Source organism: Podarcis filfolensis, assembly GCF_964270895.1.
Source record: "Podarcis filfolensis genome assembly, chromosome: Z".
NCBI lineage: Eukaryota > Metazoa > Chordata > Lepidosauria > Squamata > Lacertidae > Podarcis > Podarcis filfolensis.
Window position 1 is genome coordinate 44,431,329 of NC_139617.1, and position 27,761 is coordinate 44,459,089.

Consider the following 27,761-nt stretch of genomic DNA (forward strand, 5'->3'; position numbering starts at 1 on the left):
AGACTGATGTCGGTCCATGCTCTCCTCATCACCATTAGCAGCTTAGATTCAACACCTTCTCCTACCCCATGCTGGAGCCTTAAGTGTTTTACTGACCAAATACATTGGTCATGGAGAAAGTACAGATTTCTTAGATATTAAAGATATGGGAGAGCACTTCCCAGCATTAGTATGGGATACTCTGAAGGCAGTGGTGAGAGGACATTTTATAAGTGAAAGATCTAGATTAAAGAAATAAATAAAAATTCATTCCTCACTTCTTGCAGGCATAAAATAATTTAGACTAAATATAAGATTACAGGAAGTCCAAAGTCCTAGGGTATGCAGAAAATTACTATGTAAATGAGCTGAATTTAAAATGCTAGCAATCCCTAAAGTAGCTGGCTCACTTCAGTATTGGGCCCAAAAGTTTGTGAATTTGGCAACAAAAATTATAAGATATTTGCAAACTTGCTCAGGGGGAAAATGGAAACAAGTACTTTCCTTACAATTAAACAAAGGTTTCAAAAAATTGATCCTAATCAGATTTAACATCAATTCCAACACACACACCCATAAAACTATACTGCTGAAACAATTTACATAGATGCCATTCAAAAATATTGAGATAGATTGCTAGTGCCCCAGCCTTTAGTGAGGTATCAGAGGGTAGAGATGCAATGGCTCTGATGGGATCAGTGATGAACCATGAAAACAATAGGTGGTAAAATGTGGGCAATGGTTCCAGATCTCAGGACTGCGACAGACATCTCATTGGAGCTAGGAGGAGGTGCCACAGATGTCTATGCAGATTTGGTTGTTACCACTGGCTGAATCAGGAATATGAGTGAGGAGACCCTTTGTATCTGCTCTGATGGATTTTTATCACTTCCAAATTCACTTCCTCATCTGGGTAGTCAAAGCTGATGCCTGATCTGATTGAGGTGCTATATTCTTCCACTGCAGATAGCCACTTGCCAGGCAGCAGGGTGCTGTGGTTGAAACATGGCCTGTCTGAAGCTGCCAGGACTGAGTGCCGGTTCTCATTGAAAAGACTGATATGCAGATCAGTGACCAGATGGTCATATAGAAACTGCAGCTTGTACTCCTACTTTTCCACCTGATGTCTCTTCTTCATCTCTACCTCCACTTGGTTGCGGGCATGTTTCAACTTCACTTTCGGGACTGAATGCTCAGACACTGACTGGCGCAGCTTCTCCCTTGTTCCCTGCATGTCATGGTCTAGCCAGCAGCATCACTGGCACATCCCCTCAAGTCACTGGGCAATCTAGAGGCAGTCCAGTTCAATGCTGCTGTTGAACTCTATGAGCCTGAAGAGCTGGCCCAGGCAGCACATCAGCTGTGGGCACAGGCAATTCACCCTGATGTTATTGGGGCATACAGACTCAAGTCAAGTGAATTTGGAAACACACTGACTGTTCACTGAACGGATTTAAGTATATCACTTCCTTAGATAACAATTCGTACTGCTGCCATTCACACAAAGCATCCTCCACCATCAAAGCTAGAAGAAATAGTAACAACGAAAACAACAACAATAAAACAACTATTAAAAACCTGAAACTATCCAAGTCTCCCAGCTTGAACAGATTTATGGGAGCTTTCTATAAAGCATTCCAAACTCAACTGGTACCTCTTCTTTCTAAGTTGTTTACAAGTATCTTTTTCTAGAGGGGAAGTCCCTAGCACATGGAAACCAACAAATATTATAGTACTTCCTAAGCCATTAAAAAAGCCGGCATGAGTTTGACCAAACTGCGGGAGGCAGTGGAAGACAGGAGTGCCTGGCGTGCTCTGGTCCATGGGGTCACGAAGAGTCGGACACAACTAAACGACTAAACAAGAACAACAAGCCATTAAAAAACCTGTAACTAACCAACTCTTACTGACCCATCTTATTGATAAATGTGGATGCAAAAAATCCTGATAAAACAGACAGACAAGCATGAATTGAACCAAACTACATTAATAAAGACCATATATTATATTCACCATAGATATGTATATCATTATTCCCATCAGGCACATAATAAATATTATCCATGGCCTATGCCTAACCAAATTCTACTGAAATATTCTAAGTAGACATCACTAAAGCTTTTGATTGATTTAACCAGCCTTTTTTGTTTGCTGCATTGACCAGATTCAGGGTATGATTCCCCCTTTGTCAACTTGATAAAAAGACCACCAATGCAAACATACAAGTAAATTGAAGATACTTTGGGGGTTTTCCTCATCTGCCAGGGCACAAAGCAAGATTACCCTCCATCCCCTCAGCTTTTTGTTATAGTCATGGAATCAATGGCCCTAGCACTCCAACAGAATCCATCCATTTTGGAAATAACATTTCATGGTAAATGATATATATTGAACTTCTTTGCAGATGACAATACAATGATAACACCATATCCTCAAATTTTAATTCTGGCCATCATGCAAGAATAATCCCAATTTAACTCGGTATCTGGATTTAAAGTGAAATATGGTAAATCAGAATTGTTTTGCATTCATATGCCTCAAGAATTAATACATGGTCTCCACAAACTCTCAGGTCTTAAACTGTATAATATGCAAAGACACAAAAGTCAAAGCTGGAATAAATTATAAACCAATAATCACAGACTTCAAAACTAACATGAGGATTTGGAGAAACCTATATATGACTTGATGGGGTCATATTTCAACAGTTAAAATGTTACTTCAGAAAATTTTGCTTCTTTTCAAACTATTCCTATCCAGACTGGACCATTATTAGGTGACAAAAGCTTATTATATAATTTATCCATCAATATAATTGATCACAACTACTTGATATTGTATTATTTACCCCTATTGACAGAGGGATATCCCAGCTTAAATGGTATCATTGTGTATCTCATCTTAGAAATATTTGTTATATATTAAATGGACATGAAGAACTATATTTGTTAACCACAGAAATTAGATAATTGATATTTGTCCCTATTGAAATTCATTTTGTTAGCTTGGGCCCAGTTATCCAATTATTTTGAATTTTGATTCTGTCTTCTGTGGCATTAGCTACCCTTTCCAGTTTGGTGCCATCTGCAAATTTGATGAGCATCCCCTCAATTCTTTTATTCAAGTAGTTTATAAATACTTTGTTATAATGTCTTCCCCTCCTGCCCTTTACAAGGGGGAATTTTGTATTCAAGTAGCATGTTTGGCACAGTAAACTTTTAATTTTTGGATCTGTGTGTTCAGAGCTCACCTGACCTGATTGAATTTGGCAAGGGAGCTTGATGGGATCTGCTTTACCTTTGCTGTGTTATTTATTCAGCCATCTTTCCCTTGAGGAAAAGAGCTGGCCACCTGCCCCTTCTTGACAGATGCGCTCACTTTGGTTGACTCACCAAGCTTGTCATGTGTCTTGTTAATGTTTGCTGCTTTCCACATTATGAGGTAGCACATGATTCACTGAAGCAAATGGAAAGTTGCTGCTGCTCGAGGTGAGACAAATTCAGTGGGAGAGATTCATAGTGGTGAAATGTGAGCACATTGGTGCTCATATCTGTCCTCTTTGTTTGCACAACCCATTGGCATTGATGGTCCAGCGGAGGATGAACATAGAAACAGGAGGTTGCCTTATATGAAGTCAGAACCTTGGTCCTGATGGGAGCTTTTCCCAGCCCTATATGGAGATCGGAAATTTAACCTGAAACCTTCTGTACACAAAGCAGATGCTCTACAACTGAGCTATTGCTCCACCCCAGGAGTAAAAGGAACCTGGACAGGAGAAAGCTAAGAGGCAATACAATAAGGGGCCAAACTGAAAAAGAACAATCAGAAATGCAGAAATGAACCTGAGCTAAGCCTACAAAGGAAGGTTGCTCAATGCAACTTGAATTGAAGCAGGCCACACCTGCAAGGAAAGAGTGGAAGAAAATAGGAAAGAGTGGAAGAAAATAGGAACTTGCTCCCAATTCTTCACAGGGTAAATTGTTTGATGCCATATAATGTTGTTGCACAGTCTACCTGTTAAAATGGCCCACAGGGGGTGGCAAAGTTTTAGAGCTAACCCACCTGCTCAGTCCAGTTTCCCACCCTTGATAAAGGTGATGGAACCTGTTGCAATTGTACAGGTTCCCTACATGGTTTAGAACCTGAGAAGATAGGGATCTAAATTGTATGAGAAGCCTCCATGTGTAGAAAAAGCTGAGGGAAGGGTGGCTAGCAGGAAAGCTAAATAGAGGCATATTTCTGTATCTCCAATCGCCCTGGGACAAATTCTAATCAGAGTGGATCCTACTGACATCTAATCAAAAAGTTTTATACAGCCTCAGCATGGAGATGATTCAAGAAATACGGGGACCAAAAAGGAAATCTGCAAGATTAGTGCTTCAGAAAGAAATAGAGGGAGCTCTGTATGAGGCTTCATGAAGGCCCCAAAAGGCAAGAAAGCAGCTGCTGTAATGGAAGAGGCCAGAGAGTCAGATGATTACATTAATAAAATAAGGTAGGCACTGGCCTTGGACTGGAGAGCAGCCCCAACTTCACTTGAACAGAAATTTGATATGTGCCTGATATTTCTAAAACATAAAATGATGCACACAATCTTGCTCTAACTAACCAATCTGAGATCCAGCTCTTACAAATGACAGAAGAATTTGCTATGAAGTTGGAGGAACAATCAGACAGGGACAGGAGGTAAAAAATTCATCTAAGAGGCCTACCAGAAAATCAGGAAGGGGAGTGACTGCAAGAAAAACACTGGGGCCTAATTTGAGCATTAGAATGTCTGGCACCTGGTGGGTGGGACTTTGTGTTATTCTCTGGAATGAGCCCCTCCCTTCTGGTGTTCAGTTAAGATCAGTTAGAGAGACCAACTGTCATTCTTGCCTCATTAAGTCGTTTTAATTTCTCTCGGATGGTATGTGTCAGGGAACTGCCATCGGAGCCAAGAGTGGAGGTAAGGCTCCCCAACGATGCAGGAGAAGGGACCAGCAGGGAGAGAGAGAACACTTCCTTTGGGGAAGGAAATCGGCGTGACACCAGGAAGAAAGGGGAGCAGTGAAGGACTTCGGAGACATGGCTCCAAGACTCTTCCACAGAGGCCAGCGGGGAGAGCCCAGGACCTCCGCTGGTCACGCCCACTCTGCGCAGAAGACTTCTGCGCAGGGAGGCTAGGCGGAGACTTGGCGTCAAGCAGCTTTTATGTTGGAAGAAGTTCAGGAAACACCCACTGACGGATTCTGCCAGTGACTGACACAGCCACGGAGAAAGGGCTGTCCAGCCAGGGAAAGGTTTAGCCAGACAACGTTGCCTAGAGCAGCAGCCCCCTTACGCACGAGCAACCCCAATTCCCTTTACAGTATGTTACAATTTTCTTTATTATTAAAGATTTGTTTGACACGCTTACTTTGCTGAAAGAAAAGAAACTCGGCTGAGGAAAGGTATGGAATGTCCTAAACTGGGAGAGTGAGGGGATATTCCCAGTTTGCCAGGAGGATTGGTTTTGTTAATCACCCCACCCTCCACAACAATAGGGTTATGGGCCCAGTCTGAAAAGAGAGAAAAACCATGACCATGTATATAAAAGCTGTGAAAACCCTAGAGCCTTCTGTGCCTGTTCTCACTTCAAGTAACCATCCTTTATAGAAATTTCAAATGGAGAAATTTCAAATGGAGAATGAGCTAGTGAAGAAGTTGTGGGAAACAATTAAAAAATCTGCAGCAGCAGAAGAGGCAGAAAAAGTAAAGTGGGAAAAGCAGGACAGGAAGGCAAGGACAGTAATTTCAACTCATGTGACAGTGACTTACACCACATAAGCAATTTTAAGACTGCCAGGGAGTTGTGGCAAGGTCTGAAAGAATTGTATGAGAGGAACACTCTGAATGAGAGACTGTATTTATCAAGAAAGCTGTTTAGTTTTAAATTGGGGGGGAAATGGAGATTTAGAAAAGCATCAAAGTCAAGTGACAAAGTTGATGGATCATTTAAATACTATGGGCAAGAAACTTGAAGAAGAGGAAAAAGTGATTTTAATTCTGTCAAGTCTGCCTGAAAGTTACAATTCTTTGATACATGCACTAGACTAGAGTCTAAATATAAACTTGATATGAAAATGTTGTATCAAGACTTAAAGTGGAGGCTGCTAGGAGAGTAGAGAAGGCAGCAGAGGGTGAAACACAAATATTTGTTATGCGAAAGACTGGTAAGTATAATTTTAAAAATAAAACTGTTTTTCAAGGTACAAACAAAAGAGCCAAAACTAGATGCTTTTTGTGTGGGAAAATAGGACATTTTGCAAGGTATTGTACAAAACAAATTGGCACAAATAAAGAAAAGTTCCAAGGTGGTGGCTGAAAGCAAACTAAAAATGCCTTTGCAGTTCATCAGATCTAGCAAAAACTGATGCTATTAACAGTAATTCTTCTAGTTGGTTAGTTGATTCAGGAGCATCAGTGCACTTTTCTGGTTATGCTGATTTTTTCAGAGACTTAAATGAAAACTCATCAGAGACAGGTTACAATTGCAAATGGCCACAAAATATCTGCAAGGAAAAGAAGCAGGTTTGCTCAAGTGTGTTGCAGGCAGAAAAACTATTCATAACGAAGTGAGAAATGTAGTTTACTTGCCAGAATTAACAGAAAGTTTTCTGAGTGTGTCAACTCTGACCAAGCATGCATTTAATGTAAATTTTAATCATAACAGATGTGTAATTGCCAAAGATGGAGTTTTTTATGCAAGGTATTGAAAATAATGGAGTCTTTGTGCTGGATACAGATCAACAAAGAGTGAATATGGTCAAGAAGAATTCAAGTGCAAGCTGTATCCATCTGTGGCCCAAAAGGCTTTGACACAGAGACTTCAGGATTATAGCAGACCAGCTCTAAAAGAAGCAGGCATAGCATATCACTCAGGCTTCCCTTTTAAATTGATAGTCCAGCACAAAGGCAGAACATGGGTTGTGAGTGATAACCAACAGGCTGCCAACATGCCCCAAGCAGCAGATGACTCTCCCCAGTGCGTCTCCCCAGCTCAAAAGAGCTGGACAACCAAAAAAGGCATAAAGAAATAAGGCAACTCCAAAGAGAAAGTAAGAAATGGTTGCATTTTATTTCCTTATGTGTGAAAAGGATCTGAACTCTAACAAGCGCAACAGTAAGTTGGAAAAACCTTTGTCCGAGGGTGGGAGGAGAGAACATGGAGATTAGCCACAACCCCTTCCTGCCACCCTAGTCAATCCTGGGTTCTACGGGAGGGATCTCCACCATTCTCATGTTCCTGCTGGCTCACCGTAGGATTTTTGTACAGTGGTACCTTGGTTTACTACCATAATTCGTTCTGGAGGTCTGGTTGTAAACCAAAATAGGTTGTAACCAGTGGCGTAGCATGGGTTGTCAGCACCCGGGGCAAGGCAAGGAATTTGTGCCCCCTAACCCGTAGATTTTAGCACTCGAGTCTCTTCTGCGCCCCCCCCAGATGTTGCACCCGGTGTGGCCGGCCCCCCCTGCACCCCCCACGCTACGCCACCGGTTGTAACCCAAGGCGCACTTTCGCCAATGGGGCCTTCCCACCAAAATTGGTTGTAATCCCCCCAAAATGGGTTGTAATCCAAAAAAAGTGACACACACTTCCAGGTTTGACGTAGTTGTAATCCAAAACAGTTGTAATCCAAAGCGGTTGCAAACCAAGGAACCACTTCACATAGTTTAGGTTGTTTGATTTTCAAGACAGAATCCAGCAGATAGTCCAGTGTTTAACAAAAGCCTCAATGAAGGCCCAAGTTTGCAAGCCCGGAAGGCTGTTCCAGGCTTTGTCACAGTTGCAAAACAGTTTGCTGATCTCCCAGCACAGACATTACAAGTATCCAGACCTGCCTACAAATCCTCCCATTCAGTGTTAAAGGCCTGGGCTCAGCAGTAAAAAGAGCTTGAACTGACACAGAGAGCATCCAGACATAATTATATTGCAGGAAACCCATCAAAGTAAATACTCCAAATCACCATTACTAAAGGGTCAATGGCTCAGTGAGCAACTGTGTGCCCTTGCCTCTTCCAAAAGTAGGAGCATGGCTATCCCCTTCTCCAAGTATTGCCCATTTCGGATGAGAGACTCAATAGCAGACCCAAATGGCGGATTTATTTTTGTTAGAGGCTCACTTGGTACTATGAATCTTACTCTGGCCTACACACAAGCACCAAATTCTGACCAACAGGCTTTTCTTAAGAACACTTTGCAAAGAAGGCTCAATTATAATTGGAGGGGACTTTAACTGCTACCCTAATGACTCCATAGATTGCAGCTCTTTCTGTTCTTTAAGAAGCAGTCAGGACAACTGATTGCAGAGCATGATTGGCCACTGGGGCCTAGCAGACACTTAAATCCTACAGCACATGAATTCTCATGTTTCTCTCACCGATTCAAAACATGGTCCAGAATCGATCTCCTATTAGTAGCCCAAGATATTATGCAAAATGTGATTAGAGCTAATATTGGTGTCTTAACTCTGCCGGAACATGGCCCTGTCTCATTTTTTTTAGTTTTGATATACGCCCTCCAAGGTCCCCAAAATGGTATTTTGATGCAAGCTTAATCACTGATAAGGTATCTAAAGACCGTTTATTAAAAGCACTAGAATATTATTTTAAGGAAAATAATTTACCACTACTGTACTGTGGGACACGAGAAAAACAGTCTTAAAGGGGAACTGCATTAGTGAAGCCTCAAGAAGGAAAAAAGTATATGAATCTGAAATCAGTACTCTTACTGCTAGGATTAAAATATTGGAAAAGGAGTCACAGACCTCAAAATCCAAAAAAATTAAGTCAGGCCCTGAAAAAAACTTGCTCTGAATTACAACCCATTGAGTCTGAACGCATACATAAAGCAATGGCAAGAGTCAGGAGTGGTTATTATGAATTTGGTAACAAAACTTGTCATGTATTAGCTAATGCAGTCAAAAAGTGTAAATTAAAAAATCAGATTATTGGCATGCATGACGATTATGCAATGATACTTTGATAATTGATGAAATCTTCTGAAAATATTATACTTCTCTGAGAATCCTTCACAATTCTCTATAGAAGAAGAAGAGTTTGGACTTGATATCCCACCTTTCACTCCCCTTAAGGAGTCTCAAAGCGGCTAACAATCTTTCTCTTCCTCCCCCACAACAAACACTCTGTGAGGTGAGTGAGGCTGAGAGACTTCAGAGAAGTGTGACTGGCCCAAGGTCACCCAGCAGCTGCATGCGGAGGAGAGGGGAATCGAATGTGGTTCACCAGATTACGAGTCCACGGCTCTTAACCACTGCACACTCTCTCAAGTGTGCCTTAAACCATTGTCTGAGGAGCACAGGGATCATCTGAATCAACGAATATCCCAAGAGAATGTATAGGATGCAATAAAAAGACTAAAATTGGGCAAATCACCAGGGCCAGATGACTTCTCAGGAAAATACTATAAGGCAATGGCTCCCAATTAGCTAATTACTCAGGACCCCCCTCCCCATTTCTCAAAAGTGAAGCCATGGGCCCCCTACTTTAGAAATTTTTGATAACTCTGTGGTAGTTACCTCTGCATAGCAGTTTTTTGAACAGAATGTGAGGTAGCGCCTAATAAGCAAAGGATTTTAGATATACCACAAAAAACCCAGACAATAACATTTGTGATATTACCATGCAAAAATGACAAAATTTTAATTGGGGGGAGCCAAGGGATGGAGCCACAGACCCCCTGGATGGATTCTGCGGATTCCCTAGGGGTCCCTGGACCCCTAATGGGGAACCACTGCTATAAGGTATTCAGAATGGAACTCTCACCCTGGTTAACTAGTCTATTTAATTCAATTTTAGAAGAAGGGGAAATTCCCAAAGCTTGGTGAACTTTAAAACTGACCTTATTTCTGAAACCAGGGAAAGATGCCACAAAGGTGGAGTTGTATCGACCTATTGCTCTTATTAATGTTGATGTGTAGCCTTATTAGACTTTACCGATTGGTGAGCTCTGCGTTGCTCCCAGTCAGGAGGAAGGAAGTCAAATGACACCGAGGGTTGGTTCAGAGAAAGAGTTCTTTATTCCTGCTCTCCAGAGCAGCAGAAAGGCACTTGCGTGGTCAGTCCACAGCAAGTCCAAAGAAATGAGAAATTTCATGCAGTATATATAGCCTCCAGGCACCCTCTCCCTCCTTCCCCAGGAATCCAACCACGTCAGCCTATACACACAGGTTGACATCACATATGTTCCTGCTCCGGTATTCTTAACCATAAAAGGGTATTCCTTCCTGTACTTCTGACCATAAAAGGGTATTCCTGTTTCTACTCTTATCTTGGAGCAAGAGGTCACCAATTCCAAGAACACACTCTGGCGCTGTTCCCGGACTAGGTCTGTGCGTCAGGACATAAGATAAGACCTAGACATGTCATCCCTACCCCACTGAAACAGCCAAGGTCATCCTTGCCGTCACGAACTGATAAAGGAGAGGGCTCTGAGCACTTGTTTATACAGCTGGGTTTTTGTTTATACATTGACTCAGAGCTCAAGTTAATGGATTTTAGCTAAGGAAAAATGGGGATTTTGGTTCCCGTTTCAGACTGCCTGCACAGTCAGTTTTGGGTTTGGGAAACCCATTCCTTCAGATGCAAAACTTTTCATGGCAGTAATAGTCAAAAGGATTAATATTTTTGTAAGACAATATATTTCAACTGACCAAACAGATTTCATGAAAATATTTTGGATTCAGTGAGACAAATTCTTAATGTAAATCATGAGCTCCACGCACAAAACTCCCCTGGTGCTTTAATTTATCTGGATGCCTTCAAGGCCTTTGACAGAATTCAGTGGCCATTTTAAAAATCTTTAATAGCTAAATTACAATTTGGTAAGCAATTCCTTCATATCATTAATCAAATTTACTCACAGTCTAATGCCATCATTACATTAAATGGGTATATCACCAAACCCATACACCTCAATAGGGGCACCCGTCAAGGCTGCCTGCTGTCGCCACTGCTTTTTGCAGTGTGACAGAGGTGCTTGCCATTCATTTGTGGGTAGATGCAACACTTGAAGGTGTGAACATTAGAAATATTGAGCAGAAAATAAATAGGTTTGCTGATGACACTCTGGTTATTCTCCAAGACCCTCTTAATGCACTCCAACCACTCAAAAAACAATTGAATGCATTTCATGCAGTTGCAGGACTGGAGATAAATTATGCAAAATCTGCCGTTCTTCCAATTAACCTACCCACAATGATTCATGAGTAACTAATACCACAACCAGAATTTAGCATTGCTCATGGTGGGTTTAGATATATTGGCATCAATTTAACACCAGATCTTAAGCAGCTTAGTCACAGAAACTATAAAAAAACCTGTTCAAAGATATTTCCCAAGAATTGGTGAAATGGAAACATTTAAATCTCAGTTGGCTTGGCAAGATAGCTGTGATTAAAACATCTATTCTTCCAAATATTTCATATTCTTTTGAGGTTTTGCCCATCCGTATTCCCTCACCTCTGCTTAAAGAATCACAACGAAAGCTAATTCTGTTTGTTTCATCTGGGAAAAGATCTAGTTTATTTAGGCATAGATCTAAGGGAGGTCTCAGAATGCCAAATTTAGGACTCTTATTCTGCAGCATTTCAGATTAAATCTCTGATCCCCTTGATTAGGGGACAATATGACATTCCATGGGTGCAGGTCAAGGCCCCTTTCTCTTCACCGTCTGTAAGGACATTTCCTTTCCTAAAACTATCCCAGACTGAGTGGGAAAAGATTCAAAACGCTTTTTTAAAGGCAGTGCTTGTGACGTGGAGCTATTGAGACTGAGTTCTGGTTCCCAAACTCTCACCATTGACTCCACTGTTGAACCCTCTATTATTCCGACAGGAGGATAAATATGGACAATTTAAAAAAATTGAGGAGAAAGGCATCAATTAGGTAAGAGAGCTTCTGCCTAGAGGCAAAGCAATTTCTAAGCATGAGCTCACGGAGAAACTGGATGATGCCTAGTTAACCTGGTTTCAATCTATTCAATTGTTCACATTAGCAAGGGGGAGGGGCTTCATTCTCTTATGTCATTTGAGTCTCTCTGTAACAAATCAAGATATGAAATAAAATGAGCTGCATCTTTCATTTATAGCAGGCATATCCAACCTCAAATAAGCTGCGATCTACCAACAAGTATCAAAAACTGGCAGTGATCTACCACTCTCCGAAGTCATTAAGTAACTAAACAAGTGAGAAAAGTCAAAGTATATTTTTATATTAGTTTGCACAGATCCGAGGAGCCAGCTTCTCTCTCTCTCTCTCTCCTCTCTCTCTCTCTCTCTCTCTCTCACACACACACACACACACAGCATCCTCACTCTCTCCCTCCACCTCAGTCTTTCTGCTTCTGGAGCTTTTGGTTTCAAGTCCAATCATGTTATTGCCCCCACCCCTAAGTCAGTACCCTTTAGGAACACCCCCACACATATCCCAGCCCTGCCTTAGGGCACCACATCCCCCTCACCCCACCGCTGGTGCTCTAACCTCCCCCCCCCACACACACAGAGTGCAGTGCAGAGCAGGTGTCGGGGAAGGAAGGCAAGCCAGCTTCCTCGGCTGGAGGAAGAGGAGGAGGAGGAGCTCAGACTTGCATGAGACTGGACTGGCTGCGTCCCAGGCTGCAGAGAAAGGCTTTTCTTTCTCAGCCTGCGATCGACGAAAATCAGTCAGTGATCCCCAAGTCGATTGCTATCGACACGTTGGACATGCCTTATTTATAGCATTCTTTTAGAACAATATGCAGGTGATACAGGAGGCCTCCATACAGTATGGGGAAAAGACTAAGGGATCATAACTGCAGATAATAAATGGCAATCAATTTGGCACAACCCATCCCTATGAACCATCTCTGCTCATTGGCAGGAGACTTCTCTTAAAATTATATTTCACTGGCACTAGACTGCATCATGTCTAGCCAACATAAACACTAGCATCTCTCCCCTATGCTGGAAAGGCTACAGGGAGTTAGACTCATATTTTCATGCATGGTAGAGTTGCACAGTGATATACTTTTGGAAAAAAGTGTTTCATATTATTTCCAGCAATTTTTTTCACCCAATTCGGCTCTTGCCTTGTGATCACTTGACTCAAATTTAAACAGTAACCTTAAATGCAGAGATTTGGTATTTTTTTATTATTAACAGCAGCCTGATTAACCATAGCCCGATACTGGAAACAACCTATAGAAATCCCCATAGAAATCTGGGTAAATAATATTTGGAGTGTGGCTCTATCAGAACGCCTTACTTGTCACAGAAGGGTAATTAAAGGCACTTCAAGAATAGACACTTTTGGCAAGACTTGGCTTCAATTCTTTTCCTTTATAAATGTGACAGAATATACTTTTATTCCATCCACAACACAATAATCTCTGTGGAGAAGATACTTGAATTGATAATGCATAAATAAACATATTTCTTGTGTACTGTGTACTGCGTATGAAACTTAATGCACCACTGGACAAGCTACAGTAGTTATATCTTGTTCTTGTATTTACATGAAAACCAATAAAAATTATTTGGAAAAGGGATAACATAATGTTTGAAGACTGGGAAAGGTTGTGGAGGAAAGGGGTTAAGTTCACTGCATGTTCGGTGTTAAAGGAAAATATTGTGAAAATGATGTATAGATGGTTCTTAACTCCTGTAAAATTAGCAAAGATTTATCACAATAGTGATAATCTATGTTGGAAATGTAAAGAAAAAGAAGGTACCTTTTATCATATGTGGTGGAGCTGCGCCAAGGTGAAAAACTTCTGGGATAAGATTTATAATGAATTGGGGAAAATGTTGAAATATACATTTATTAAGAAACTAGAGGCCTTCCTTCTTGGAATAATAGGTCTGGAATTGCCCAAGATGTTAGATTGTTTTTGTATACCACAACTGCTGCTACGATTTTGTTAGCCAAGAATTGGAAAACACAAGAAGTGCCAACAGCAGAGGAATGGCAGATGAAGATTATGGACTTTTGGGAGCTAGCCGACCTGACTGGAAGAGTCTGCGACCAAAAGTAGGAGGAGTACCAGGAAGAATGGATGAAATTTAAAATATTTAGCTAAATATGCTAAGATAATTTAAATAGAAATACTTGCAAATACCAGATTGACTTAGGACTTAAATATGTGATTCTATATAATAATATGTTTAAAGTTTATATGAAAAGTAAGAAAGAAGTTAATTGACTAAGTAAATTTTTTGAGAAATTAGTTTTGGAAAACTGTTACAATGATATACATTGAAACTCAGCCAGGGGGATTTGAGGAAGTCACCTAACAGTGTTAATAATAGTGGAATAATTACATTTTGGATTTATGTGTGTTTGTTTGTTTATAAATTTGGAAAATTTGGAAATAAAAAAATGGGGTTCTCTGCTGACATCATGATTCATGGTGCTAAGTTCAGGCAGGAGAAAGCTAGGATTTATGAGGTAAAATTCCTGGCAATGCTCCCCAGTGGGTTCTGGGGAGTTCACTGCATCCCACTGTGCTGCTTAAGCCCATGTCTGTCAATTTGAAAGGCAAAGCAGGTGTGACCTGGGAATGTGTCCCTGCAATGGATGAACCTCCCTCACTGGCATGATTTGTGATCGGTTCCTCACTAATTTAGAATGCTGGTGTTAATCATGAGGCGCTCCTGAAACGACATATGATAACAGGCTGCAATCAATCAGTTGCCGAAAGGACTGGGTTTGGCTCTTTGAAGGTATTTGAATGATTTTCTGGAGCTTGAGAATCCTTACAACAGCCAGGAAGTAAGGGGGAGGACAAGGTGCTTTGTGCTTTCATATGGTTTCCAAAGGGCCCTCCCATCCTCTCCTGCAAAATGAAAGAGACATGTGTAGCCATGGCTATGTTATTCTGTCTGGCACCAAGGAAAAGAGGGGGGAGGCTTTTCATTTGTGCTCAACAAGGAATTTAACAAGGTTTTATTATGCCCTCCCCCCTTGACCGAGGTTGAATGGACTTTATTTAAAACTATCTTTGGACTGGACCAGAAGTATGAGGGAGCAATGCAGAGTAAGATGAACGGCTGCTAATTAAATCTGGCAAGAGGCTGTATTTGAGAAAAAGACATTGTCTTTAGCTGTGTGCTGAGGAAGAACTCCAGAGTGGAATTTTAATGGCGGAGATTGGACATGTTATCTGGGAGTTATTTATAGCTGCATCCTGTACACAAGCTGGTGAACAGCAGAAGGAATGGAATGTGAATTGATCTTGCAAGCACTGCAGGGAACTAAACAAAAGAAGATAGCAATTAACTCTCTCAATACACCAGATCTGAGGACAACGTTTATGAAGGACTACAAACATGAAATTATTATTAATAATAATCAAATTTATACCCGGGGTCTCAGGGTGGTTCACAGAATAAATGGATTTTATAAGAATTGACAAAGGTATGTAAGGACAGAATAATAGTCAGCTGCGAGGATCGACTAACATCAAGTGAAGGATCAAGTGGATATTAAAGAAGAGATGAAGCAGCTACAGGAGGAAGTGATGGACATATGTTTGCAACAGGAGCAGGAAACCTGATTATTATTTTTAAAAAGAAATTGTATTAAAGTAATTTGGTCTGATCTGTAATAATTTGGAAAACGAATAAAAAATAAATAAAAATTATTTGGAAAAAGAAGAAGGGCTTCCCACTTCAGGGGTAGAAGTAGAATGCTTGTGATCGACTTCCCTCATCATGTGAGGGATTTGAACAGCCAAATAGGGTTCTAGTTAGTCTGGTCTTCAAGGTGAGTGTAATGCATCACAGAGTGAACTCACCATATGTTAAATCAGAAATAGGTAACTAGGATCCAGGAACTGAATGTCGACCTACAGGCCTCTATATATGGCCCTTGGAACTCTAATCAGGCTACCCACCTCACTGGCTCTGCTCCATACCCTCTGCTAGTAAGTTCACCAAGCTGGAATGTGCCCTTGAACTGTAATAATGCCTCTTGTTTGCATGGATGGAGATGTGTGTGTGTGGCCACACCTGACACTGGTGTGCAGCCCCGCAAGGGAATGTGGTTGCTTGACTGAATAAGGTTCCCCTGCATAAGAAATATCTGGAATAAGAATAATCCAGTGGTTCATGACTAAAATATTAATTTTTCATCCTATTCAAACTGCAGTAATTTTGCATGGGTGTGTTTGTGTGTCAAGTATAGCCATCATGGGCCAGACTAGTCTGTGAATCCAAGTGTTCTTTTCAGATGCAGTTACTTATCAGATGCGGTCGCTTTATCTCTCATGTATGGAGAGAAGGTGCCGTGTTTTCAATCTTCAATCTTCAACATTTCCTTGTTTTTCCCCCTGCATTCCATTGAGAACAAAATATTTGCACTACGCGCCTGATGATTCCTGAGCCGTGTCTGACAATGGGATAATTCTTCTCTTGCTATTCAAGCATAAGCTCTTTCAGCAATGCTGAAATCTGTATTCCATTAAGGATGTCAGAATAAAAACCTACACGACTGCACAGCTTCTCCACCTGTTCCTTTCTTGTCCATCAGCTGCTGAGCAAGCGTGACCTTGTTTTCATTAGGACAGAACACCTTGAGAATGAACAGGAGCTGTTGGGTGGAGATGCATAGAGGAGAGGACAAGGAATTCATTAGCTAGCCCGGGCTCCAGGCTTTCCCCTCCAGAGATCTTCCTAGCCATAATTAGGGATGCTTGAGGAATTTGATCTTTTCAAATTCCAAATGTAAACTGAAACCAATCCATAGCTCTTAGACTAGTGTGTGCATTGCAATGATTTCATCTTTCCCTCTCAGTGTTGTAGTGCAGTACTTGGCTAAAAAAACAGCACATTTTATAATGCATCTTTTGAAAGAAAACACATGAAATATCCATATTTAAAGGTGGATTTTGGGATGGATCTTTAAAAAAATAATGAAGATGACTGTGGCGGCAGAATTGAACAGGATGTATTTATGAGGGTGTGTATGCAAAAGTAGCATGGCCTGGGAATAAACATACTTGTCAATCTAAGATCCTAATTTCACAATGCAAATCAGTGGGATAAGCAGGGGAGGGGAACCTGTTTTAGCCAGAGGGCTTCATTTTCTTCTAGGCAGCTATCCAAAATGTGCATGCCAGTGGTGAGTGGGTGCCAAAGGCAAAAATGAGTGGATGCAAGTGTATAGCAGACTAGTTTCTATGTACAGTGGTACCTCGTGTTAAGAACTTAATTCGTTCTGGAGGTCCATTCTCAACCTGAAACTGTTCTTAACCTGAAGCACCACTTTAGCTAATGGGGCCTTCTGCTGCCACTGCGCCGCCATTGCACGATTTCTGTTTTCATCCTGAAGCAAAGTTCTTAACCCGAGGTAATATTTCTGGGTTAGCAGAGTCTGTAACCTTAAGTGTATGTAACCTGAAGCATATATAACCCGAGGTATCACTGTATACTCATACAGCCCTTTCTATCCTCATCCAGCTGAGCTAGAGGCATTATGTGAGTTAAAGAACACATTCCAGACAGGCAAAAACACTCAAGGAGGGTGTAAAGCAGGGTAGGTGAGGCATGTTTAATTGCCAGATAGAGAAACCTAGAGGGCTGCATTTGGGCCCCAGGCCTGAGGTTCTTTATTCCTGGGATATGCCAAAATGCCTCTGTTCCCCCCTCACCCAAAAGCATTCTGAGAGCCAGGAACTCTGGGAAATGTAGCATTTTCAATTTTTACTGCAGGAACTTTGGGAACTGTTACATCCTAGAACTCCATGTGCTTAGGCTGGTGCTGTGCATGTTCACAACAGTGTCTCAGATGTAAGGAGTCATGGTACATACAATTCCCAGAGCACCCCCAAAGTACACTTCCCAGGGCTCTGGTGCCTAGGACATTGCCGTTGCATCATTCAAGGCACCAGGGAGCATTATGCACAGAGCAAGTTTGTATTCCAAGTCAGACCAGTGCTCACCTTAGCAAATCACTCATTTTCTGTGTTCAGCAGAGCATGATGCTGGACGTGGCTGTTTTCCTGAATGCATATCGCAGGAGAAAACGTGCAGTGTGAAATATGTGTGCAAAGTCTCTTAGAGTCTGTCTGCAATCTAGTTCAGGCCCCATGTAGTGAAATCTGCATTAGAATCTGCTCCCAGGAGCATCCACCAACTTGTGAGACAGCCAAGCCAATTTCACCAATTTTTAAGGAAATTTCAGACACGTTGAGTTAAAAGCAGCCCACTGAGCAGATTTCAGGGAAGGATCAGGGGGCATTTGCATTTAAAAAATAGAGATGTTATCATGGAGAATTAATGTCCTTTGATATAAATCTTGGCAGTGAGAGTGGGGGAGATAGGTGCAGCTCCTCATTATCTTACAGAGGTTGTGGGGTCAAACTGGGACAAGGAGAAGTGATTTATGTGTTCTCTTTTGTCGGAGAGATGAGAATATGTAAAGGAAATAATGACTTGCAAAGACCATTAGAGAAAGTCTCTCAGGATCTCACAAAGGCCGAATCTGCACTGGGTCTCCCTTTCCTTTTCAGATCAGCATCCCCAACTCTCATTTTTTCCCCCTTCAACCCAGAGTCTTCTCTCTTTCTTTCTTTTTCCCTCCCTCCTTTTTTTCATGCATCTTGCACAACTTTGGCCCTCCCCTCCAGTCTCCTGTGGGGCATGGCTGGCAATTAACATTCAAGGGTTATGGCAGCCTAGAAGCAGAAGACAGGCTTCTTATCCTGGAGAAGCAATCCTTTCCAAACTGAATGGCTGGAGACAGAATGATTGCTCAGATATTTTCTTTTCAGAGTTTTGGCCACACTGTGTGGCAATTCTGTAGCCAAACATAGCACAGAGGTGTGGAATCTGTGGCCCACCAGATGTGTTTGGAGTCCAACTCTCATCAGCCCCAGCCAGAATGGCCAATGGCAGACACACCGAGTTTCCCCCAACATTGGGGAGCCTGTCACATTGTATGATGTCACACGCACACCACCACCCACCTGGCCAGGCCAACTGAGCCCACCACCCCCACCCACCCACCCACCAACAACTGCCTTACCTTTGTGAAAGTGACACACTGGGGCAAAGATGCTTTGTCCTGCCATGTCCCTGCCAGGTCAGAAAGAGATAGAGACAAAAAGAAAAAAAAAGGGGGGGGAAGCAATTACAACTTAAGAGATGCTGAGGAAATCGTAAATGAAGCAGAGGTCTTTAAACTTTATGCAGAGTTAACAGAGCGCAAGTGGACATTAAGGAAACAATTCAAATGCTTTCCTTCCTCACAAAGGTTTGCATCAGTGCAGCTCTCTGACACCCAACCTCATTACTTTAATTACAGTGTAGAAATCAGAGTGTGTCAGTAGCAAAAAGATGCAGAATGGTGGGGGGAGATTGAAAGCATAAGGAAGAATTCAAGCATATCACGTTGTTCAATCTTAGGTCCACAGTGGTGCTCTTAGGCAGGAGCAGCCAATGTTGCACCCTTCAGAGCTACAAAGCCCATCAGGGCAAGCCAATATGGCCAATGGTCAGGGACTGTGGGAATTGTAGTTCACCAACATCTGGAGGGTAGCAAATTGCCTGGCTCTTAGAGATGAGGATTTGGCAGTTTTAAACTCCAAAAATAGGAACAGCTCACCATATCCTTTTTGTCAAAACTGCTACATAGGATGGCTATCATGGACACTCCAGGAAACACCATGGCATTGGAAAACTACAGAGAGCTCTTGTTAAATCACTCACAAACATGCAGTTGAGCTTGGAAAACATGGAAAGATTGAGAACTGTGGTTCTTTTTCTTTTTTAAATGTAGAAAATTAGGTGAGAGCTGACTTTCAGCTCAGATGAGAAGCACGGACCATTGATTGTAGTCAATGACTGGGTGGTTGACCACCTGGGAACCACATGGGTCAGTGGCATTTATGTGGATATTTTAACAGATTTATTGAGGGAATTCTTAACTGCAGATTTTTAATTGATTTATATGACGCCCCAGATAAATTATTTATGAAGGTGTCTGAGAGTACACATAAATTAATAAATAATGCCACCTGCCATCCTAACTTGGATCTCAGACATCAGAATAGAGCACATATTCACATCGGGATAGATGACACATGTCAGTTTCAGTTCCTCTCCATTTCTCATTTTTCCAATCTTAAGCTCAGTTTGCCATATATTTCTGCAATAGTATGCATTTAAATAAAATAAAAAAGTCCACACCAAGCTTAATCAGCATATGCAATTTGCCTAATATATCCTCCTCAACTTTGTTCTTTTTTTTTTGCAAACAACTTCCCTAATGTCGTTTTAAAATGATATCTTCAAAAAGATAGAATACATGTTTTCGCTTCCTATACATTCTCCCCCCCTTTTTTTGTTGGGGAATGACAAAATTCATAGACTTGTGATATTTTTAAGGATAGCTCGGTTCACACATTTTTTTCAGGAAGTGCAAATTAGGTAGGTTCATATCCAGATACAAATTGAACTGAATTTGACCCTCATCCCTACATACAAATGCTTATGGCAATGACAGGATATGCAGCACTTTACTCATCCTTTATATAACCAACTGTGCAGGACAGGGCCTCCTCCAAGATCACCACATCACCAAGAGGTCTGATACATACAGTGTAGGAATCAGGCCTTTAGTGTTGTGGCACCTGCCCTTTGGAACTTTTCCATCACGTTCCAAGCAGGTGCCATCTCTATTTGTCTTTTACAAATAGACTGACCCGTGTGGTTCCCAGGTGGTCAACCACCCAGTCATTGACTACAATCAATGGTCCGTGCTTCTCATCTGAGCTGAAAGTCAGCTCAGCTCTATTTGTCTTTTACAAATAGACAAATTGTTTATTTTAAATATCACTGCAAAATTGCTTTGGGGTATATTATGAGAAGTGATTCATAAACAAAGCCATATATATATTCCTCTGGAAGACTTCTCCAGTGCCATTGTTCAACTGCTGTCTTGCTGAAATTCTCTACAAGCAATGTCAACAGCCACCTAAGTTTTCAGATGTGGCAAGGTTACTTGTCAGGAGATTCATTTCCTTAGGACCATTACTTGATGGATTATAGCCATTAATAACCTTCATGTTGGAAAAGAATAGCTGCTGATCAGCCGAGCAACACACATTGCTCTTCTGCCTGCAGAGTCCTAACATGGCTGAATGGAGCAGATATCATGGATGGGTAAAGAAGAGAGCTTGAAGGTGATGGTTGTATGGTTTGCATCTGCACTTGTTAGACCTAGCCCTCTGTCAAGGTAGCTGGCATTTTGTCCCAAATGCTGCTCCCTATGGGCTGAGAAGACAGGTGCCTTTCAAAAACTAATCTTCCTTCAACTTGTAGAAGTGATTTTACCATTGTTTTTAGCATGACTGTTTTAGGTGATGCTTGCCTTGTACTCTTGCATTTTGGGCAATTTATCCTAAAGTGTTTGAAACGTCAGTTGGCTAAAAACCTACCTACAATACTTGCTCCCTTGATGAATGCAGGAGATCAAGAAAGTCTACAAATGTTCAACACTCTGTGCTGAGATTTAGAAATAAGAAACAATAAACAATTCAGGTTTTCTGATGCATTGCTTCTACTGCAGAAAGTTGTCTCTGAAGCCCAGAGTTAATGGGGAAATTCAGGTGGCAAACAATGAATGGTCTAACACATGTTGAGGGTACCAGGTAGAAAGCCAATTCATTTTTAAAGGCAAACCTACCCAGTTTGTGTTTTCTGAAACAATATGCAAACTGAAACATAGCCATCCTTTGAAATTCGCACTTCTCTGAATTTTTGAAATGCAGCTCTCTAGCCAAATAATGTGCACAAAAATGAATGTTTGTGAGTATGAGAAACACAAAGACCCCTGAGATTGCCTGGAGTCCCAGGGGTTCCCTTGTTTTCAGATTTTTTATTTTTATTTTTTTTTTACCCAGTGAGCTTTTCACTCAGATAACCTGTGCAAAGGTAAGAGGGGGCAGGGCTTCTGTTGAAGTAGGTGATTAGCTGTGGGAGGAGCTTATCAGAGCTTGTAGGGCAGCGGCGCGCGCCTAGTGGCGCGCGCAGTTTGATCCATCTTTTAGATTTAGGGGAGCTAGTCTTAAACGTTTGTTGGGGGAGACCTAGGTTTTTTTTGGGGGGGATTTATTTGTCCTGTCTTCACGCTTTTTATGATGGAGGACCGCTGTAGTCAGCCCCAACGACACGTTCTCAAGATGGAGGGTGAGGGAACAGCTGCAGTCGCCTGTGGTTCCTGCACAATGTTTGCCATCTTGCCAAAGGTTGCAGGCAGCTTTACCTGCAGCAATTGCATGTTGATTGCCCTCTTAAAAGACAAAGTCCAGCAACTGGAGGAACGTGTAGCTACGCTCCAAAGAATTAGAGAGCTGGAGCTCTTCTTGGAAGCAACAGAGCACACCGTCTCCACCAAGGAGGAGACAGGGGACTCCCCTGAGAAGGAGGCTAGTTCACCAACACAGGAGCCAGATATATGGAGAAACGTGACTCAAAGAAGTAGGAGGCCCAGGGTTCGCTCTGATTGTTTAGAAATACACAATCGCTTTGAGGTCCTCTCCCCTAGCATGGAAGACGAAGAGCAGACTCCATTTGAGGATCTCTCCCTCATTACAGTCGATCAGGTATATGAAGACGAGCAGCAAAGTCAGCCCTCAGGGAATGTGCAGGCGACCTTGGAACGGACAGCTCACGGAAGAACCCCAACCAGACCTAAGAGGAGGTGTGTAGTGGTGATAGGGGATTCCCTACTGAGGGGAACAGAAGCAGTTATCTGTGGGCCTGACAAGATGTCTCGGGAAGTGTGCTGTCTCCCCGGGGCTAAGATCCAAGATGTAACTGAACGACTGCAAGGAATCATAAAACCCACTGACAAATACCCCTTCCTCTTGGTTCATGTGGGAACCAATGACACTGCAAGCAATAGCCTCCAGAAGATCAAAAGAGATTACGAGGCTCTTGGCAGGAAATTGAAGCAATTAAATGCACAAATTGTCATCTCATCTGTCCTCCCAGTTGAACGACGTGGCCCAGGGAGAGAGGGAAAAATAGTGGAAGTGAACAACTGGCTTCGCAAATGGTGTAAACAGGAACGGTTTGGATTCTTAGATCACGGAATGCAGTTTCTTGAAGATGGACTTCTGGCAAGCGATGGGCTGCACCTCACAACGGTTGGGAGGAATGTTTTTTCAAAAAATTTCAGAAACCTCATCAGGAGGGCTTTAAACTGACTAATGTGGGGGAGGGAGACAGTGGTCCTGAAGGTAGGAGTCTATCAATTGATGAAGATGATCATCCAAATGTCATCGACTGAATGGAGCAAACAGCACGCAGACCTAGTGGTGGGAGGAAAAAATCCTTAAATAAGAGACACGGGGGAATGATTAATGGACTTCAATGTCTGTACACTAATGCGCAAAGCATGGGAAATAAACAAGATGAGCTTGAGCTCTTGGTGCAGCAAACTAAATATGACATAATAGGAATCACTGAAACCTGGTGGGATAAGTCCCACGATTGGAATGTAATAATGGAGGGATACAATCTATTTCAGAGAAACAGACCAGACAAGAAAGGAGGAGGAGTGGCGTTATATGTCAGGGATGTGTATACCTGTGAAGAGATCCAAGATTTAGAACCTCAAAGCCAAAGTGAGAGCATTTGGGTCAAAATTAAGGGAGAGAAGAATAACAGTGACCTCATTGTGGGAGTTTACTATAGATCCCCAAGCCAAACGGAGGACATAGATGATGCCTTCCTGGAACAGATGGCCAAGCATGCAAAAGGAAGGGAGATAGTAGTAATGGGGGACTTCAATTACCCAGATATTTGTTGGATGTCAAACTCAGCCAAGAGCATAAGGTCAAACAGATTCCTCACTGGCCTTGCAGACAACTTCATTGTCCAGAAAGTGGGAGAAGCAACAAGAGGAACAGCCATTTTAGATCTGGTCCTAACCAATGTTGATGACCTGGTTAGTGGGGTAGAAGTGGAAGGATCATTAGGCGCGAGTGATCATGCTCTTCTGAAGTTTACTATACAGCGGAAAGGAGCAGCCAAGCATACTAGGACTCAATTTCTCGACTTTAAGAAAGCCGACTTCATAAAACTTAGGGAAGTGCTGGGTGAGATCCCATGGACAGTAATACTAAAAGGAAAGGGAGTTCATGATGGCTGGGAGTTTGTTAAGAGGGAGATAGTAAAAGCACAACTTTTAAAAGGCAATACCAATGAGACGGAAACATGGAAGGTGCCTAAAGAAGCCAGGGTGGCTATCTAAAGAACTTTTAACTGAGTTAAGATTAAAAAAGGATGTGTACAAAAAATGGAAAAGGGGGGAAACCACCAAAGAGGAATTCAAACAAATAGCCAGCACGTGTAGACACAAAGTCAGAAAAGCTAAAGCACAGAATGAACTCAGGCTTGCTAGAGAGGTTAAAAGCAACAAAAAAGGCTTTTATGGGTATGTTCGTAGCAAAAGGAAGAACAAAGAAACAGTGGGGTCACTCAGAGGAGAAGATGGTGAAATGCAAACAGGGGACACAGAAAGGGCTGAACTCCTCAATGCCTTCTTTGCCTCAGTCTTCTCCGATAAAGAAAACAATGCCCGACCTGAAGAATTTGGAGCAAATGATTCAGCAGAGGAAACACAGCCCAGAATAAATAAGGAGATAGTACAAGAATACTTGGCTAGTCTAAATGTATTCAAGTCTCCAGGGCCAGATGAACTGCATCCAAGAGTATTAAAAGAACTGGCAGATGTGATTTCAGAACCACTGGCAGTCATCTTTGAGAATTCCTGGAGAACAGGCGAAGTCCCGGCAGACTGGAGGAGGGCAAATGTTGTCCCTATTTTCAAAAAGGGGAAAAGAGAGGACCCAAATAATTACCGCCCAGTCAGTCTGACATCAATACCAGGGAAGATTCTGGAGCAGATCATTAAGCAAACAGTCTGTGAGCACCTAGAAAGGAATGCTGTGATGACCAATAGTCAGCATGGATTTCTGAAAAATAAGTCATGTCAGACGAACCTGATCTCGTTTTTTGACAGAATTACAAGCCTGGTAGATGAAGGGAACGCAGTGGATGTAGCCTACCTTGATTTCAGCAAGGCATTTGACAAGGTGCCCCATGATATTCTTGTAAAGAAGCTGGTAAAATGCGGTCTTGACTATGCTACCACTCAGTGGATTTGTAACTGGCTGACTGACCGAACCCAAAGGGTCTCATCAATGGTTCCTCTTCATCCTGGAGAAGAGTGACTAGTGGGGTGCCACAGGGTTCTGTCTTGGGCCCGGTCTTATTCAACATCTTTATCAACGACTTGGATGATGGACTCAAGGGCATCCTGATCAAATTTGCAGATGACACCAAACTGGGAGGGGTGGCTAACACCCCAGAGGACAGGATCACACTTCAAAATGACCTTGACAGATTAGAGAACTGGGCCAAAACAAACAAGATGAATTTTAACAGGGAGAAATGTAAAGTATTGCACTTGGGCAAAAAAAATGAGAGGCACAAATACAAGATGGGTGACACCTGGCTTGAGAGCAGTACATGTGAAAAGGATCTAGGAGTCTTGGTTGACCACAAAATTGACATGAGCCAACAGTGTGACGCGGCAGCTAAAAAAGCCAATGCAAGTCTGGGCTGCATCAATAGGAGTATAGCATCTAGATCAAGGGAAGTAATAGTGCCACTGTATTCTGCTCTGGTCAGACCTCACCTGGAGTACTGTGTCCAGTTCTGGGCACCACAGTTCAAGAAGGACACTGACAAACTGGAACGTGTCCAGAGGAGGGCAACCAAAATGGTCAAAGGCCTGGAAACGAAGCCTTATGAGGAACGGCTAAGGGAGCTGGGCATGTTTAGCCTGGAGAAGAGGAGGTTAAGGGGTGATATGATAGCCATGTTCAAATATATAAAAGGATGTCACATAGAGGAGGGAGAAAGGTTGTTTTCTGCTGCTCCAGAGAAGCGGACACGGAGCAATGGACCCAAACTACAAGAAAGAAGATTCCACCTAAACATTAGGAAGAACTTCCTGACAGTAAGAGCTGTTCGACAGTGGAATTTGCTGCCAAGGAGGGTGGTGGAGTCTCCTTCTTTGGAGGTCTTTAAGCAGAGGCTTGACAACCATATGTCAGGAGTGCTCTGATGGTGTTTCCTGCTTGGCAGGGGGTTGGACTCGATGGCCCTTGTGGTCTCTTCCAACTCTATGATTCTATGATTCTATGATTCTCATCCTCTTTGACTTGTCACTGGCTGGCCAGCCCCAGAAACATTGCTTTTTTTCTTCCTTTCCTTAGCCAACCTATTTCCTACTTCTCCACCATCCTTTAATTCTAAATTATATTCCAGAAACTTGGAAGATTTCAAGGGGCCAAAAAATGTGGTTGTATCGCGCTATATTAGAAGCAAAAAAAACCGTAAGAAGGAAAACCCCACAAAAAAAGTGAAAAAAAAGCCAATCCAAGTTCCTCGAGGGGGGGAGGACAGGATAAACAAACACAACTCCAAACCCCTTCCAATGTCCAAAAATGAAATAAAATGGCGTTGCTTTCTTCTCATAAACAATCAAATTGGGGGGGGGGCAGAAATCCTCTGAGAAAATCTTCTCAAAGAACCAAAATAAACGTTCCAAATATTCCCAATCCACTCTCCAAACAAACATAAAAAGCAAATAATACTTCTTCCCTTATTAATAAGCAATGCTGCCGAAGTGAGGGTGTAAAAATAACAAAAAATAAGGGCTTTTCAGCTCATTGCGCAGTTCACTTAAAATCAAAAGTAAATAGTCCGTATTGGTAATTAATTTGCAGCTTTGCTTGCCCCCGGAGCCCACACGCTTCCTCTGCGTGCCTCTGTTCCCTCTGGGCAGCTTCCAGCTGCAATGTAGCAGAGCGTTGCACAGCGATAGAAGCAGAACCGGCAAGCCGTGTGTGCGTAGTAAATCAGGCCGACGTGCTCTTTGTTCCTTATCTTACAAATAGCTTTATTCCCGTAGAAAAACAACAGATCGTAACTTTCCCGGTGACACAGCACCCATCTTTGCTGCGCTCCATGAGCGGACAAGAAACAGACTCTCTCTCTCTCTCTCTCTCTGAGAGACACACTAGAACACTCCCCTTCAGTGTTCTAAACCCGCCTCAAAGAATGTGAGACGTCACTCAGAACTTCTTAACCCTGTAAGTTCTGACTCTCTCCATAGTCCGCTCTCAAAATCCTTCCTCGCCATCTTGGCCATTCTCCAGATTAAAAAGAAAGGGGATTATTCCCTCTACCCCCTCAATCTTCTTCACCCCACCAGTTTATTCCTTATGTAAGTCCCATAAAAAATATCAAAAAAAAAAAAAAGACAGCAAGATAGTTCCAGTTGCCAAACGGTCTCCGCTTGTTTTTTACTCACGGTTACGCTCCGCACTGATAATACTTGTGTGCGCTTCGGAATTCAGACAAGGTTGACCTCCTTTTTATCCTTTGTCTGCATCGAATTGGGTCCAAATCAACAAATTTTAGCCCTTTTGGAACTTCCCAGACAATTTCTTTTAATTTGGAAAGCCGATCGCTCCAGTGGGCAGGCTCGGGGCTGCGCTCCCAGAGGCTGGCAATGGCGTCCCGTTGCAAGCCCTTCTACCCCGCTGCTCTCGTCTCCTCTTTAAAGAAGATACCTGGCGGCCGGGGGAATCGCTACTCTGCAGCGCTGGGATCCTTACCCCCTGAATATCCTTTCAGTGGGGTTTTGGGGAGCTAAGGTGCCCTTTTAGCACCCCCTTTTAG

At 42.3% G+C, this 27,761-nt stretch overlaps 3 long non-coding RNA genes across 3 annotated transcripts; 2 read left to right on the plus strand and 1 right to left on the minus strand.

Annotated features, from left to right (window-relative positions):
• Window positions 1-918: 918 nt before the first annotated feature.
• LOC310754930 lies at window positions 919-5,621 on the minus strand. Its single transcript, XR_014544072.1, has 4 exons — window positions 5,314-5,621; window positions 4,692-4,880; window positions 3,235-3,649; window positions 919-1,504 (listed from the first exon to the last, which is right to left on the minus strand). It is a non-coding gene; the product is annotated as an uncharacterized lncRNA (long non-coding RNA).
• Window positions 4,799-5,897, plus strand: LOC310754961. The gene is made up of 2 exons (XR_014544111.1): window positions 4,799-4,888; window positions 5,617-5,897. It is a non-coding gene; the product is annotated as an uncharacterized lncRNA (long non-coding RNA).
• A 6,210-nt stretch (window positions 5,898-12,107) lies between these two features.
• Window positions 12,108-16,493, plus strand: LOC310754931. The gene is made up of 2 exons (XR_014544073.1): window positions 12,108-12,206; window positions 14,625-16,493. It is a non-coding gene; the product is annotated as an uncharacterized lncRNA (long non-coding RNA).
• The last annotated feature ends 11,268 nt before the right edge of the window (window positions 16,494-27,761 follow it).